The sequence below is a fragment of the Ambystoma mexicanum genome, chromosome 4q (genome assembly GCF_040938575.1).
Source record: "Ambystoma mexicanum isolate Mex_15411 chromosome 4q, UKY_AmexF1_1, whole genome shotgun sequence".
NCBI lineage: Eukaryota > Metazoa > Chordata > Amphibia > Caudata > Ambystomatidae > Ambystoma > Ambystoma mexicanum.
The window spans coordinates 1,133,060,138-1,133,073,013 of record NC_090928.1 but is presented as its reverse complement, the minus strand read 5'-3'; the positions used below and the strand labels follow the sequence as shown (position 1 = coordinate 1,133,073,013).

At 49.1% G+C, this 12,876-nt stretch overlaps 1 protein-coding gene across 1 annotated transcript in view; it reads left to right on the top strand.

Moving 5' to 3' along the window:
• Positions 1 to 12,876, top strand: part of TOGARAM2 (TOG array regulator of axonemal microtubules 2) — a 717,735-nt gene that overhangs the window by 137,971 nt on the left and 566,888 nt on the right. The window lies entirely within an intron of this gene.

Sequence of the window (12,876 nt, the reverse complement as noted above, 5' to 3'; positions counted from 1 at the left end):
GTGGTTTCTAAGTGCGGACCCGGGGATCGAACCTGTGTTGCACCGTGTCCTCTTGCTTCCAAGGCGATCACGTTGCCCCTGAGCTATCCTCCCGAGACCCCTATTGCAAGATGTGCATGCAATGACGTCTGCACTTGCACCTTTGAAGTGCAATGACAAAAACTGCACAGTGTAAACCTAAGTGGGCACCCCCTCCCACCTCCATACAGGGATTTAAACAATGAGCTCCAGTGTGTTTCTAGACTATGGATGGCAAGAGACCCCCAACCCACCCTTACACCCCGACCCTCTGGGTGGAGCCAGCCTCACAATTTTGGGAGCCCTGGAGGACAGTTGTAAAAAACAGATCGCTTGTAGGGCACAAATGATCACCCAACCCCAAGCCAGGTACCTGCGTGCCCACTATCATTTGGGCATTTGCTTCATGAAGTCTGGCTTCAGTACACCTTATCATACATAACCTCTTGTACACCACATTGCTGCTCTCTGCTCAAACTTTCAGTGCATTGCGGATGACAGCTCGTTTTCAGGCTCCCCTCTGCCACCTCTTCTCCTTATCTCATCTCTGACTGTCTGTCTGCCGTCCAGGAGTGGTGTGCCGCCAACGATCTCTGCCTTAATGCCAGTTCCTTTCCTCTCTGGCCGGCCTCCCTTGACCCTTTTCCTGCTCCCACCTGTGAGGCTAAAACCTCAGGGTCATCTTCGACTCCACACTCTCCTTTTCTCCTCAATCTCTGATGTCTCTAAAAAGTCACTGCACCTCCTCAGAGGTATTCTACCTTTCTTTTCCTTCCCCCAGAAACTCACAAACTCACTGTCTCCAGAGCTCTGGTTCTCTCTAGACTGGACTACTGCAACAGCTTCTTTATAAATCTGCCTGCTTCTACTCTCCGCCCTCTGCAACTCATCCAAAACAGGACTGCAAGACTTGTCTTTGGCCACAAGCCCAGGGATAGTATCTCTCCAGCCCTGAAATCTCTGCATTGGCTCCCAGTGGCTGCAAGGATTAAGTTCAAGACCCTCTGCATTGTCCACAAGGCCTTCTGAGGCTTGGGTCCTCAATACCTCCATCTCTCTCTTTGTAAATACCTTCCTACTCGATCTGTTCACTCCTCCACCTTGAACTCCCACAGGGTCAGTCGCTTCTCCAAGAAACGTGTTGGTGGTTGATCTCTTTCTTTGGCTGGAGCCTCCCTTTGGGACAGCCTCCCTGCCTCTCTGAAACTCGAGGAGAACCATCTCCGGTTCCGGAAGACCTTCCTCTTTGCTTCTGCCTTCTCTCTTCCTCTCCCCTGCTGATTTCCTGTCTGATACTGTACTGGTCACCTGGCTACCCTCTGAGTTCGGGCCCAGGTCCCTACCCATCCAGTTGCACACCCCCACTACCTCCCGGCAACCCTTGCACTTGTGTCTGTATCTGTAACCCTACAGTCCCCTACCTGCACTTTTGGACACCTGCTGACTGCACTTGCCCTTGCACCTGCCACCTGCTGGCCACACTTCTTGTTATTGTTTTGATCCCATGTACAGCACTGCCACCTTCCCTTTCCCCTGGCACTTTTCCCCCTCGCCTGAACTTGCACCATCTCAATGTCACTTGGCCTAGTAAGATCGTTGTCTCTGTCCTCCCTCTGTTCCCCCTTCCTTGCCTCTTCGCGCCTTGAAACACTTTTGTGTAGGCGCATTACAAATGCCATATCATATCATATCATAAGCGGTCTCGCTGCACCCGACTGCCCTAAAAAATGTGAGGTAAAAAATTAAGCATAGGGGTCAGTGTTAATAAGTTAGGTATGCTGAGGGAAAAGCAGGGCACCATCTTGAGGTGATGTGAGGTGACTACAATTAGCAGCATAGCAAGTCAACCTGTATCACTATCTCACCAGGGAGTGGATGTGTTGCCTGCAGTTTACAAATAGCCTCAGTGTGTGCTTTAACCCATCGCACTATCAACCCCCACCCTCTCTACTGCACTCTAAGACCAGGAAGCTGAATATCGATTCCAACCCCTTTGGCCCATTAGATCACTCTTTCAGCCCAATACAGAAGATAGAACATGGCGGGTCCCCAAATGGGCTTGATCCCCCCACGCCTCCGCTCTGCCTGCTGCCTCAGTGTGAGTGGTCGCTTTGCAAGCCTGCTACCCCTGCAGCAGGACCAGTGTTGTCTCACCCAACCCACCCTAACATGTCATTTATTTTCTTTGCAGGTTGTCTCAAGACTGTGTTCTCTGTCACGGGCGAGCAGTGCCTAAACTAACCTCCTGATGGAGGGTAAGGCACAGGTAAATGGCCGCCTGTCAGCCTAGCACTGCGGGGGGGTGGCATGGTAAAAAGAGGAGGAGCACCCGCGTGGTCCAGATTCTAGCTTGGGCTGGTGGAAAAAGGAAAGCATAACCACACTCCCTGCAGCCCATCAGTGGCGCCGGCCAATGTGTTTTGGCCAGAGCGGGAGGCTCTGGGAGGTTTGGGGAGTGACAACTAAGTATGCTGGAAAATTATTGGATAAGGAAAAAGAGAGCTGACTGTAAATAAAGAAACATAGAAAGGAAAAGGGGGCGCCCAAGGAATAAGAATATTAAACAGAAATGTGCTGCCAATCGCCTGGGGGTGAAATGGTTAAGAATAAAACTGCAGCCTTGTGCCACAAATAAGAAATGCTGGGCTGGCCTCAGTTATTTAGCCAAGGTGGGCTACAGCGGGATGGTATGTAGCTTGTCGGGTGGGGGGAAGCAGTACCCGTCTGCCCATGTTAGCACATGGCGTGGCCCCAGAGGGGCCCGAGGCACCCAGGCAAAACAGGGCTGAGGGGCACTGTCAACCCCCACCCTGTCCACTGCACTCTAAGACCAGGAAGCTGAATATCTATTCCAACTTCCTTTGGCCCATTAGATCACTCTTTCAGCCCAATACAGAGAATATTTAGTTTCACAAACAGTTGCTAATCGGGATGTCTGAGCCATCTAAAAGCTGAATAGAGCAGTTAAGTCTATGACTTCATGGGGGCGTGGTGTAAATTGATATGGGCTGAATAGGCTTCTGTATGCTGCCGCTGTACGTTTCTTGCTGTTGTATAATTGTATAATTAGTTATTTATAACGTGCTTAATACCCAGAGGTTTCTAAACACGAACCTAGGTTTCGAGCCATGCTTCCAAGGCGAGCGCGCTGCCCTTGAGCTATCCTCCCGAGACGCCTTCTGCTCTGGTCTGTTAAACCTGAAGATTCTGCTCTCACATGTGGGACATTTGACATGCTCCTGTTGTGCCTTAAACACTCTGTTTCCACGTGTGCAAAGTTAGGCTGGCTCTGATGTTGTCACGCACCGTTCCTTTCAGCGGGCGCTCGAGGATGAGCGTCATAGCAGCGAGTTACCTTCTGCATCCAGGTTCCTTTGTTTGGGAGGGATCACGCCCTCACAAGCCAGTGGCTGGCTCCTCCACTGCCCCACCGCCTCAGCACACGCTACACCGAATATCCCACCGGCGCTTTGCATATGCTTCCCATCTTAATACACTCTTTCTTATGTCATAGGATTTTAATTGGGAAGATATTTGTAAGTGAGGATCCATTTGAATAACTAATGCTTTCGACAATACCTTACTCTTTAACGTTTTAGGGGATGGGAACTGCAGTAGGGGCTTGTTTACTCAGAGAGCACACAGAGCACAAGTTTGCTACCCAGATCTATGGCTTCTTTCAAAACAATTACAATAGGTCACGGGCACAGTTTTTCCAAACGATCTCCCCTATTTTCATATATGCTTATGCGTATTTTTTTGTAGAATGTGTGAACTTTTCCTCATATTATTTATTATATATTTATTCTATAGTTTAATGCGCCGACCTAGCTCTAGAGAGCAGAGCGCTGTACAAGGCTTGGGGGTCCTCTCTTTGCAGACGCGTTGTGCTTCGAGCCAGTTGGTCCATTTGCTGCACGAGGAGCGTGTGCCACCAGATTCGTGGTGGCTAGCCCCCTTGTACGCTGGTGTTCTACTCGTGACTGATTTGTAGAGGATGCATGCTGTCTTGAGCGGCGTCCTGGCCTGGAGAGGAAGCCAATGTGGTTTGCGTAAGACAGGGCTGATTCAGCCACATTTCCGCTTTCCTCGAATGAAATGTGCCGCAGCGTGGTGGACTGCTTTTAGAGGTCCCAAGTGACCTGCTTGGAGCCCATTCAGGGATGCATTCCCCCCATTGCAAGACCACAAGCACCTGCCCTACAGTCAGGAAGTCCTGCGGTAGGAAGAAGGGTTTGATTTTGAGAAAAGTGGAGATTTGGGGCCAGGCCGTTTCGCCCTTCTTGGCTCTGTGTTTCTGTAAGGAGAGGCTGCTGTCAACAGTCAAGCCTAAGGATTTTGCTGAATCTGAGAGTTGCGGATCAAATCCTTTTTGGTGCATATTATTGAGCCATTGTTGGCAAGTTGTTGTTTAGCCGGTGGACCAATGAGAATAAATTCAGTCTTAGATGGGTTAAGGCTGAGGTAGGCAGTCAACATCCAGGACTGGATGATGGCTAGGTAATCTCAGAAATGACTGATGTCCTGTGGGTTTTTTACTCTTGTGTACCACTGAGTATGGTTTGCGTATTTATGGACGGCTATATGACGATCTTTGAAGAGTGTGCCCAGAAGCTCCATATAAAGGTTAAAAAGGATCAGTGAGAGGAAGTAACCTTGGGGGACTCCACAGGCAGCTCGGAGTCAGTTAGAGTGCAACATGTTCATCTGGACAGCCTGGTGTCTGCCCGAGAGGTAGGAGGTAAAACAATAATGGGCATTGCCAGAGAAACCCATCCTGTTAGTGAGGAGGATGCAGTGGTCGATGTTATCGAATGCAGCTGAGAGATTGAGGAGGCCTGAGTCGTCCCTTATCGATGATTTAGAAGGCATCATACACCATTTGGATGGTGGCTGCCTCAATACTACAGTTGGGGAAGATCCCTTATTGATAGTATTTTACGAGGTGCAGTTGTTCGATCCTGCCGAGTAGTTGTGTAGCAACAATTTTTTTCCAAGATGTTGCCAATAAATGGGAGGTTCCTATTGGGCCAGTAGTTGGCCAGGTCACCTGGGTCTAGGGATTTTTTATTTTCAAAAGATGTAGCATGAGACCTGTCTTAAGGGTGTCCGTGAATTACCCGTCAGTGAGGGAGGCATTAATGATGCTGAGGAATGCAGTGTGTGCCGGTCCCATCTATTGTTTAATGATGGAGGGCAGAATCAGAGTAGGAAGTAGCTCTGAGGGATGTGATTGTGTTTAGGTCTGTGGTAGAGATAGTTCAGTCCAGAGGGGCAGTGTGGATGCTCAAGTATTGGGGGCTAATCCTGTGGGAGGTTGATTCGATGATCTTTCAAATGTTTATTTTTTTTATAAAAAATGATTGATTATAAAAGTAATTGACTCCGTCGCATATTTCCTGAGTTAATAGCACCTCAGGGTTGGGTGAGGGTTTGGTATAATGCATTACTCCTTCAAAGGGGGTTTTACTCCTGTTATCAGAAACCTGCCGTTGGCGTGCAGAGATTTGAGATTGGTGAGATTACTAGGTTTGTGGTTTTTGAGCTACCCTTTCTCTTGGGCTTTGATTGCGCATTTGTTGGAGGCAAACTTGGGAGTGTACCAACAGGTGGATGGTTTGTACCTTGCACATCTGGTTTTTAGGGGAGCATGAGTGCCCATCCTTCCATAGTGGAGTTGTTGAATCATTCTAGGATGTCCGAGGCATTTGCTGTGGTGGGGAAGTCTGCTTCTAGGTCATTGACTGATGATTTTGAACGAGCAGCGCTGAGTTAGGGGGCGTTTAGCCTGATCTTTGTGGGTCGTGGCTGAGTGGGTGATAGGATAGCAGCATGATTGGCCTGTCGAGTGGGAGAGGGTCGGCTCTGGTGATGACGGGGTGATGCAAAGACTAAGGGCCTCATTACGACCCAGGCGGTAAGGGGTTTACGGCAGCGTTAACAGCGCCGACCCTTACCGCCTGAGTACGAGGTCCCTTAGCGCCATGGCGCTTTTAACACCTGCTTTTAGCAGGTGTTAAAATCCATGGCGCTAAGGGACCATGGAGTTAATTACGCCACCGTAATTTACGGTGGCGTAATTAACGCCTTCCCCACTCCCATTATGCCCTATGGGGCAAAAATGGGAATGGGGAAGGGTAAATGGGGATTGGGGACTTACCGCCCCGCCAAGGTCGGAATGGGGCGGTAAGTCCGCCAACCACCATGGCGTAAACATAGTTTACGCCATGGTGGTAAAGTAACTTACCGCCTGGGTCGTAATGAGGCCCTAAGTCTAGGGTATTTCCTTTGTTGTGCATGGGGAGAACACAATTTGCTTATGGTCCCTGAATCCGGTCAGTGTAAAAAGTGTGCTTCGAGTGTGGTTGTCAGCCTGAGACTCACGACACTAAAATCTCTTAGAAAGACATTATTAGTGTTTACTACTTTTGGCAGAGGACAGTAAGTCAGAGATGTCGGCATCAAAAGAGTCAATCCTGTGAGGAGGTCTGTAGATGGGATGGAAGGTGGAGGATTCCTTGTGAGATAAAGGGATCTGGCAGGTGAGTGATTCGAACAAGCTTGTTCTGGGAGAGGGGATGATGGAGCATGGCCAGTCGCTCCTGTGGATGATTGCCAATCAGCCGCCTGTCCTTTCTGGCGGGTGGGCACATTGCATGCAGTAGCCTGGGGCTAGGATGTAGAAGTATAAAAGAAGCATGTGTTTGTCAAAAAATAGAACCCAACCAGGTGACCTTTTCACACACTACCTTTTGCATTGAGTCTTGAAAGGACATTTACAAAACCTGCAGGCCATTGTGTAGCCCCTTGCTGAAATGCATTCTTGTATGTGCAGTCTTTCATTCAAGATGGGGCAAAAATAATCATAAAATCATACTTTTTTTGGTATAGCATATTTCTATATGGAATGTGTATATTTGTACATGTGGTTTATTGTGATTTGTGTACTTTTCAAGTCATCTCTATGAAAGGGTAAGGGTGCTAGCCAAAATGGAGGTGTGGAAGGGAAAGGAGGTAAGGGCAAGTGGTTCATGATGATTTAGCAGGCTCAGGCCTTTGGAAAGAGGTTGCCGGCCTGGACCCGGGAGAGGCTGATGTCCCTAGTCATGGCTCTCTGCTGATTTATTTAAACATCTGGAGATCTCTCTGCCTTAAGACCTTCTCAGTAGATAGGTTCTGCTCCGATCACACGATAAGGATAAGGCAAATCCTGCAGCAGAAGAACTTTGCACTGCCTGCCTCAAGCCCAATGCTGGCCCTTATGTTCTTGGCAGCAGCTGACACTTCATGTTTTAAAAATAAACATACCTAATACAAATAACAAATAGATCATTGCTTGAAGATTCATCTCTTTGGACTGTCAAAATAACCCCCATCTTATTTAATTTACAGCATATTGCTAGTTGGGACAATATTGCCATGTATACAAAATCAGCAATCACGAAACCCCTGCGAAAATAACAGTTTACTCCACATTGCAAAGCACACTCACATTATCAGAAGGTGCTTTTGAAACAAAGTTGCAAAAGGCAAGCAGCATTTCGACCAACTATACCTGGGAAGATGTGTTCAGGTCTGCCTAAACACTGTGACCCTCATTCCGAGTTTGGAGGTAAGGGAAAAACGATGCCGGTAAAGGATTACCGGCATCGTTTACCGCTACGGGCTATTCTGACCAACCAGACCACTATTAACGCCATCGTAAAGTACAATGCCGTAAATAGCGGTCTGGGCGCGTGCACGCGACACACCATGCCGGCATTATTGGCATGCCGTAAACCGGAGAAGATCACAAGGACATAGAAATAACGGCCTCATGAAGGGGGAAAAAGTGCATACCGGCATAGCGTAAATACCAGCATCGCCGACCAGGCGTAAAGAGCCCTGAGCAGTGTTTCCAACTTTCACAGGTGCACACAATCAGCACAGGTGAAGGCAATGGAGTCAGGCCCAGTGCAAAAGGAGCACACCCACACACCACACCCACTCCCACAGCAAGATGATACCAATAGTAGTAGCATTACTGGAGCTGGAGGCCCTGCTTGCAATGCCTCAATATCAACAACAACAACAGCCGCCACCACAGAGGAGACGCAGGAGGAGAAGGAGGGTGAGACAGGCCCAGCATGCCCCACCAGTGCAGCCACCGTTACCACCCCGGCAACCTACAATCCCTTGCATCAGAGCCAGTCCATTCAATCTAAGCCCTGAGCAGATCCACACCCTGTACCGGATTGACCGGGACACCATCACCACCATAGTGGACCTGATACACGACGACATAGTGAGCCTCATACAAATATGCACCGCCATCCCCCCTCTACTGAAGGTAGATGGCTCCACTTCCTTGCCACAGGCACCTACCAGCACACAGTGGGGCACATGCATGGCATATCACAACCCTTATTTTCCCGGATTCTGAACCAAGTGCTGGATGACCTCCTCAAGCACACAAGGGACTACATATCCCTACCACAGACTCCCCAGGGGATATTCAATACAAAAGTTGCCTTCCATGCACTGACAGGCATGCCAAATTGTGTAGGTGCCCTCGACTGCACCCACGTGGAGTTGGTGGTCCCGCATGCCATGGAGGTGGTGTATCGCAACCGCAAGCAATACCACTCCATCAATGTGCAGATGGTATGCGACGCCAGCAAGATCATCACACATTGCTGTGCCCGATATCCCGGATCAGCTCATGACTCTATGGTCCTGCGGAACTCCATGCTACCACGCTTCATGGAGCGACATGCTGGACGACGTGCCTGGCTGCTTGGTGAGTTGCCTGACTGGGCCATGGCAGTGCATCGGGGTTGTGAGGTGGGTGGATGCATACTCCACCTGGGTGGGAAGGGGGGATGTATACTCCATCTGGGTGGGAAGGGGGGGATGCATACTCCTCCTAGGTGGGAATGTTAATGTCAGTGCACGATGTGCACATCACCGAACACTGTGCCCCAAAGCATCAGAAACGGTACATGACACCCAAATCCCATAGTGATGAAGTAAGGCCGACACCTATCACTACATGACTAACAGGTAACCAGCCCACATCCCACAACACATGCATCACTCATCAGCGGCCCTCACCCACCGTAAGGCCATCCTGCACCATGCAGTGCATATGCACCATGTTGCTTTCTCCAGCAAATCACCACACAGGACAATCATCCCTGGGAGTGCATTGAACTGAGCCAACCAGGGATACCACAGTGGGCCACTGGTTCGCCACACCCATAGGAGTGCTGCATGTCCCATAGGAGTGCTGCAGAAGGCCCTCACTACCCTGGGCTTCACACAATCTATCACAGACCCTACCCACATCAAAGGACGCACCCTTGACTGGATCAGCCAACACAACTGCTCCAACCAAATCGTCGCTACTAGCCCCATCCCCTGGTCTGATCAACACTCTCTTCAATTCAACACCGACACAAAAAAAGGACCTCTTGGACCTATCACCCCCCTCCCTGCATCACTTGCAAGGAGCTCACGCCTACTTACGGCCCAAAACCTAGCACCCTTCTTACAGGTGCCAGGCCTTCAAGCCCCCTTCTCCAAATACCCAGAAACCCTAGCCAACACTTTCAAAGAAATCGTCACCCAAGCAGTTGACACCATAGCTGCACTTTCCCTAAAAAAGCCAGGAAAATTAAACATTCTAATACTTGGTTCTTCAAAGATCTGCTTGACCAATGCTCATGGAAGAGGGCTGCACTCTCCGCCTGCAAAGCTAATCCCTCAGAAGCCACAAGGAATGCCTTCAAAGCCATTTCAATCTCCTACAAAGCCAACATCACCTTAGCCAAATCCTCATCTTTCAACTCTAGGATCAACAATGCCAAATCTGGCTCCAAAGAATTATTCACTATCTTCAGGGAACTATAAAAGCCCTCTGCGCCACCTCCCTCTCTCCTTAAAGATGAGAATTGGTGCAACAGCATTCAGCCAGCCATGCTTGACAAACTTACTCCAAACCAAAATTTGCAGCCACCAGAAAGCTCTGAATAACTTCATAACTAACCTACACAAGGTTACGCTTAAACCGCCCATGACTATATCCTCCCCACCCTTCACCTTCTACTTTAGAGATATGACCGAGCTTGAAGTGATCACCTTGCTCAAATCCATCAAACCCTCAAACTGCAAAGGAGACGCCTGTCCTGCCCAACTCGTCAAAGATTCGGGCCAAATCCTAGCACCATTTCTTACTGCATTCATTAATGCACCCTTCCAGTCTGGACACGTTCCATCTGGTCTCAAGGAAGCATGGGTTCGCCCACTCCTCAAGAAACCTTCCCTTGACCCAACGGTTCCAGGGAACTTTAGGCCCATCACTACCGTCCCATTTTTACTAAAAATCCTTGACAAAGCAGCCTACCTGCAAGTTCAAGACTTTTTGGAAACAAATTGTCTTCTTGGCCTGCAGCAATCTGGCTTCCGCCCACGACACGGCACTGAGACGGCCCTCTTAGACCTAAAAAACCAAATGGATGATATCAGAGACACAGGCAAACCTGCGCTCCTCCTGATCCTTGACCTGTCAGCAGCCTTTGACTTGATTGATCACAACACTCTGTGTCGCCGTCTAGCTACTGAGGCCAACTTCTCCCCAAAGGCTTGTGAATGGATCACCTCCTTTCTCCAGCAGAGAGTCATGAAAGTTGTCTCTGACTCTGCCTGTGCCACCCCTAGCCACATCAAATGTGGCGTACCACAGGGATCGTGCATTGCGCCTACCCTCTACAACCTCTTTACAAGACCCTTGTTCAACATCCTTGACTCCATGCTCATCTCATGTACGAACTATGCTGATGATACACAGGTGCTTATCCCACTCACAGGGGACTATGACACAGATCTTAACACACTCACCTCCATTTACTCCACCATCCAATCCTGGATGGCAGACAATTGGCTCTGCCTTAACAGCGAAAAAACTGAGCTCCTGCTCATAGGGTCTCCCACCCGCTTGGGCAACCTTGATGAGTAGTACTCATCCTTCGCCATTGACAACATTCCTATCAAAGTCTCTAACAATGTCAAGCCCCTTGGAGTCTACTTGGATGCCGACCTGACTATGGACAGGCAGGTTAATGCCATTGCCTCATCATCTGCGTATTACACCAAAGTGCTAAACGCAGCCAGACCTTTCTTATCCCGCGAGAACTGCCTTACTATTGCCAGGGCTATGATCGGCTCTAGGCTTGACTATTGCAATGCTCTCCTCATAGGAACATCCCAAAAAAACCTAAACAAACTCCAGCTGGTACAAAATAACGTGCTCAGGGCAGCCCCAGAAGAGACCTAATTTCTGAAGTGAGAAGACAGGTTCACTGGCTTCCAGTCAAAGAGAGAATTGTCTTTAAAACTCTTGCTATCACCCACAAATGCCTCCATGAACTCGCACCCCCATACCTATCCCAGAGAATCACGAGGCATACTGCCTCAAGCCCTCTCAGAGAGGGTTATTCCAACACGATCCTCACCCCTAAAATCCGGAAAGTCCGAGCAGGCGGCTCCATCTTTCCCACACTGGCCGCTACTCACTGGAACGCACTCCCTCCACACCTAAGCCAGATTGAATCCCACCAAGTTTTCCGGAAAGCTATCAAAACTAAGCTCTTTAACTGAAAAGTTGTTAACCGGTTCCACCCGTCTGAAGTAGTACCAACATACTGTTACTCTTTCATTCTGTATGCTATGTAATTTGTCATGTAAGTCTGTAAGTAACTAAGAAGCCTAAGGGCGCCTCAACCTGTATGTCAAACCTCTTACATATTCTTGTAACAGCGCCTCGATGCCCCTGGGCTGCAAGTTGCATGATACAAATGCAAATAAATAAATAATGTCACCATGGAAAAGATCAGTGCAGAATGCCCAATATTGTACAGACTACAGCCAACGCTCCCTACTAGTAAATCTCACAGACACAACAAATCACTAATTTTACTCCAACACTGCTGTATGCATCTATGATGCACGTGCAACAAGATGTCAGTGTACACAATGAATCCCCTCGAAGATGCATCTCACACCATTAGTCCATTGCACAGGACACATAGCGGGACCTGTAATGGGGTCAATGCATCCATGGACATGTGCATGTGGGCACCAATTACCTGCAGCCATGTGAGACTAGTACAGTTGTGCAACATGAATGTGCGAACATTTACCTTCATTCCCCTCTCATGCAGGTGATGGTGGCTATCCCTTGAAGCCGTGGCTCCTGACCCCTTCCGAAACTCACAGAACAGGCAGGAGGAGGACTACAATCGTTGCCATACCCGTAAACCTGTGGTAATTGAGTAGACCTTTGGCCTGTTGAAGGCACGATTTCGCTGCCTCAGCCGGTCAGGTGGGGCACTCCTCTACAGACATGAGAAGGTGGCCAAGATCACCATGGCATGTGTAATGCTGCACAATATGTGCATCCGCCGGAATGGGCCCCTGTCCCCTGACATGGAACACCTACCACCTGATGAAGAAGAAGGGGATGATGAAGATGTGGCAGGTCCTCATCACGGTGGCGATTCACAGGAGGGACGTGCTGTGCGCCAGTCAGTGATAGCACAATATTTCTGACTTACATGTCAGCAGAGGGTGACATAATGGTAGGACATAGGGCACTGTGTGTGTGGGTACATGTACACTATGCACTGTGAAAGATTAAATGACACATGTGCAATGATGAATGTCCACTCTAGTTCTTTTTGTTTTAATACAACTGGTGTATTGAAAGTAATGATATTAACGTGAATAACAAACCCTCCCCCACCCTCACCCCCCTCCCGCTCCCTACATAACTCCCCCACAAACCCTCACCCACCTCCTGCTCCCCCCACAACTCCCCCA